The following is a 5,035-nucleotide window of genomic DNA, read 5'->3' on the forward strand; positions in this document are numbered from 1 at the left end:
TAGCTTTAGCTTTACAATTTGCATCTGAATAAGTACCTGGACTTCTCCAAAAAGAAAATTTGCATTGCTACTTTCTCATTGTCTAGATCTCTTTCTTTTTTTCAAGCAGGTCAATCTACATTCTCCGGCTGGACCTGCAGGCATACCTTCACCTCCCCCAAGAGCACACAGGTGGCTTTCAGTCTGAGGTAGAATTTAGATTTACCAAGAGAGCTAGGGAAGTAGAAATTTCTAATATTTACAGAGATTAGTTCTTATTTAGATAGAGATGGACTTAGTCCCATAGCTGGCCTCTGGCTTTTCACCCATGCTGTTACTGCAAGGTGTCCTTAGTTCCTCAGGCGATGGGAATAACAGGGATGAGGAGGAAAGACTTCCAGCTCCTATTTTAGCCACAATTCGTGGTGTTACTAATGACATAATTCTTGTCTAGGCCTTGCTAAATCTGAGGTTGACAAGTCTTCTTTAGAGACTGCGCAGGACTCAGAACTACACGTACTGCTTCGTGATCATACGAATACAGTATGGCTACTGCTTGGCGCAGGAGATTACTGCAGGGGAAGGTCCAGCTTGACCGTTTCTGAGTTCCCTGTGCGACACACCTGGTTTGAAGGAGGTTGGTATCTGATTCCAGCTAAAAACCAAAAATACCTAAGGCTCTGCCTCCCCTCCCCAAAAGATACCAAGGGCCACAGATGTGGGTCGTGATAGCACCCACGGGAGGAATCGGGTCAATGTCCACCCAAGCCAAGGTTAAAGGCCCACTCATCTACGGATGAGAAAATCATTTGATCACCTCAGTTAAGCGTTGCCTTATTAAACTTAATTAATAGGGGGGAGAGAGGTTGGAGACCGTACTGTCGAAAGGGCAAGCCCTTCACTGCCTCCCACCCAAATAAAAAAGCCAATTGGCCTTGTACTAAGGAGCCGGTCTTACCCCTTCTCCCTGTTTCCCTGCCTGTCATCCAAAATTGCGGAGGAAAATCAACTCAGTGTTATTCTTAATAAACCGTATTTCAAATTTGTTCAGTCAAACTTATCCAGGGTTCCAACGCCCTACTTAAATTGCAACCAGGAAGTTACCTATTCAGCACTAATAAGCATTATAAAGTCAGAGCCTACAGCTCAGCGCTATTCTGTTAGTGGTTTACTAGGATAATAAGGACAGTCTTAGCCAGATACAGTTTACCATTAGAAAAGTTAGGGAAACCCACGGAAACAGGGTTTTTTTCTTTAGCCCTAAGAACTCAGGCAGAACTATTGAGCATAGATAATTTTTCTGCCTCAGGCCAGCCCTTTCTTTTTTTTCTTTTTTTGTTAACAAATGGGAGGAGATGTGGTCTCCCTTTCCCCAGCATGGAACCTGCTTGCTCAAGGGTGGAGTTTCCTGCTTATTCGTCCTGCCACGCCTACTGCTGGACCGTGTCGCTTTGCTGCTTGGAGGCACACACGTGTTCGTCCTGCTACTGGACCCCGAGTTACTTGGCAGGATATCGTGTTCCCTCCCCCTTCCTTTATAACTGAGTGTCTGAAAAAGTAAAATTGAGCTTTGATCAGAATGCAGTCTTAGCTACATTTCTTTCTCTCGCCGCCTAGCCCCTCTTCTCTTCCAGGTTTCCAAAATGCCTTTCCAGGCTAGAACCCAGGCTGTGATCTGCTGGCCGGACACAACAGCGTTCAGCATGTTATCAATATCCTTTTCTCCCTCTGAATCTTGATCTGGCATCCAGCATTGATTTTTTACATTCAAAAAAGGAATACTGCAAATTGCCTACAATTGCCTTCCTTCAAACACTGCTATGGGGATTTTCCTTCCTGGAGCACACAGGCAGACTTCAGCAGACATGCACCCAGATCCTCCTTCATGCCCACATACACTCCACCCTCCGGCTTGTCCTCATAATACCGGGGCATGGCGAGGACCCACCGCCCTCACCACACTGGATCACTGCCCTCAGTCATCCCGCACCACCCAGAAGGGTGTGGGACATGTCCACTCGCAAATAAACTTTTTTAGCCATCTTTATTATCCAACATAAAACATAGAACATTCATTCATACAGACTGGACACGAACATACATGAATTGAACACGAGAACAGATTGGTTCACCAGACATTAGACAAGATACAAAAGGGGCAGAGTACTTCTGTTGTAAAGCCCAGAGAGAACAAAACATGGCACTCATGAAATTTCTCTCTGCTTTTTGGGACATTAGCTCAGTCGGTAGAGCATGAGACTCTTAATCTCAGGGTTGTGGGTTTGAGCCCCACATTGTGCGCCAGTGTTGTGCTCGGCCAGCAGCTCACATGTCTGGGTTCTGTTCTGGGAAGGCATCCTGGAATCCTGGAAGAGAAGAGGGAGCTAGGCAGACGAGAGAAAGATGTAGCTAAGACAAAAATTCTGATCAAAGCTCAATTTTACTAATTCGTGCACCGAGTTATGAAGGAGGGGAAGGGGCCCAGTTCCTGCCAAATCATCTTGGAGTAAGGTTGCAGGTGAACATGTGATGGCTCCAGAATAGCTAGGAGGCAGGCAGTGGGAGTGGCAGGACGACAGGGCGGCAAGTTCTGCCCTGATGCTCTCTAACACTGAAACCTGAGCAAACAGGTTTCAGGCTGGGGAGGGGAGGTTACATGTATTTATATGCACTTCAGGTGTGTTTGGTCTCTTTGGGGGTCAAAAGAGGGCACCAGATACTCTGTAACTGGAGTTATGGATGGTTGTAAACCATCATGTGGGTACTGGGAACCAAGCCTAGATCCTTGGAGAATCAGCAAGTGCTCAAACACTGAGCAACCTCTTCAGTCCCACATGTATTCTATACATTCAGCTGTCAACTGCTACCTAGGTTGGTTGTATTGGGGGATTGTGCATATGGTCTCCATAAATAGGGATATATAAGTTTTTCTCTGGGATGCTGACATAGATTCCTTCATGTGTACACCCAAGAGTAATATAGTTAGATCATAGAGTAGCTAATGTTTTGGGTTAGTTAGGGTTTTACTGCTGTGAACAGACACCATGACCAAGGCAAGTCTTATAAAAAACAACATTTAATCGGGGCTGGCTTACAGGTTCAGAGGTTCAGTCCATTATCATCAAGGTGGGAGAATGGCAGTATCCAGGCAGGCATGTCGCAGGAGGAGCTAAGAGTTCTATGTCTTCATCCAAAGGCTGCTAATGGAAGACTGACTTCCAGGCAACTAGTGTGAGGATCTTATACCCATACCCACAGTGACACATCCATTCCAACCAGGTCACACCTATTCCAACAAGGCCACACCTTCAAATGGTGCCACTCCCTGGTCCAAGGATATACAAACCATCACATTCCACTCCCTGGTCCCCATAGACTTGTTCAAAAACATGAGTCTATGGGGGCCATACTGAAACATAGCATAATGCAAAATGCATTTAGTCCAACTTTCAAAGTCCTCATAGTCTAAAGCAGTCACAACAAGTTTAAAAGTCCAAAGTTCAGGGTCTCTTCTGAGATTCATTCAACTTAATTAACTGTAATCCCCAAAGCAAGGCAGGAAACCAGCTGGGCAAACTCCAAACTCTGCATCTTCATGGCTGATGTCAAAGCGCTCTTCAGAGATCCACTCCTTTTTCATCTTTGTTGACTGCAACAAACTGCTTTCTCCTGGGCTGGTTCTACTCCCCGTTAGCAGCTTTCCTCAACATGTATCCCATGGCTTTGGCATCTTTAACATCTTTGAGTCTCCAAAGCAATTTCAATGTTACAGATTCTTCTTTCAGTGTCTGGGATTCCACTTGATCTTTTGGACTCCTCCTAAGGGCTGGCATCACTTTTCCAGCTCTGCCCTCTGTAGCACTCAAAGCTCAGGTTGATCCACTTCACTACAGCTGCTATTCTTGGTGATAATCTTATGGTACTGACATCTTCAATACACTGGGGTGTTCCACTCCACCTAGGCTTCACCAATAGCCTCTCATAGGCTCTCTTCAGGATGCCAAGCCTCAAATCCTTTGCATTACCCCTTCAGTCCTGGGCCATCAACTACAGCTGAGGCTTCACCTTCTCCAATGGCCTTCCCTGGCCTCTCACAGTGCTAAGCCTCAGCTTCTCTCCATGATCCCTTCATTCCTTCACAAGCAGTATCACCTGAGTGACTCTTACACATTACCAAGTCCAGCTGCAGCATGAGGTACAACCTTGGGTATCTCTGGAACACAGCTTCTTTGTGCTCCCAGAAAACAATTTCCAGAAGATTTCACCTCAGTGATGCTGGTCTCTTCTTAATCACTGCTAATCCCTTAGCTCCAGCTAACCAGCATCAATTTTCCCAGTAGTTCCTTCCATTCTTAACTCTAGAGCCAGAGCCACATGGCTGAAGCTGCCGAGTTCTGCTGCTTACAGGAACTAGAACATGATCCCCTTGTACTATTACATTATCACTAGCTTTATGTTTTCTAAATCCTTCACTGCCTAAGCTTGGCTATCCTGGTTCTTGCTCTATAGATTGACCTTGAATGCAGAGATCAGCATGCCTATCTCATGGGATCAAAGGTGTGTACCGCCATGCCTGGTTCTAAATTTAGCTGGGTAGGTCTTGCCCCAAGGTCCCACTCCCTTAATCTGTTATTTCCTAGAGCACAGAATTTTGCTCCATTTCACTTCCTGGTATGCCTTTCATACTCCAACCATATATTTTATATTTTGCCTTTCTAAGCTTGCTATGCTTGTTCAAACTTCTTTTTGTGAGACTTAACCAGAGAACAAAGTCTCTGCTGGGCTTTTTTGAAACTTCCTTTGTCAATGCAAGAAATGCAATTAATCCAAGTCTCTTCACCTTAGCCTCAGGGTAAAAAGTAGCCACATTCTTCACCAAAATATCACAAAAACAGTCTTTATGCCACATACTGAAATTCTTCTCCTTTGAAATCTCTTGGGCCAGGTCAACACAGTTCAAATTACTCCCAGCAACAAAGTCTTCCATATTCCTACTAGGATGACCCATTAAGTCCCATTTAAAGCATTCCACCGAGTTCCAAATCCAAAGTCCAAA

General features: G+C 45.2%; 1 non-coding gene and 1 pseudogene across 1 annotated transcript; one reads left to right on the plus strand and one right to left on the minus strand.

Moving 5' to 3' along the window:
* Positions 1-1,688: 1,688 nt before the first annotated feature.
* Positions 1,689-1,914, minus strand: LOC147000192 (cytochrome c oxidase assembly factor 5 pseudogene; annotated as a pseudogene).
* A 293-nt stretch (positions 1,915-2,207) lies between these two features.
* Positions 2,208-2,283, plus strand: Trnak-cuu (transfer RNA lysine (anticodon CUU)). Its single transcript has one exon. It is a non-coding gene; the product is annotated as a tRNA-Lys (tRNA).
* Positions 2,284-5,035: the final 2,752 nt, after the last annotated feature.

Source organism: Mus caroli, unplaced genomic scaffold (genome assembly GCF_978045245.1).
Source record: "Mus caroli unplaced genomic scaffold, Mus_caroli_1 scaffold_20, whole genome shotgun sequence".
NCBI classification, from domain to species: domain Eukaryota; kingdom Metazoa; phylum Chordata; class Mammalia; order Rodentia; family Muridae; genus Mus; species Mus caroli.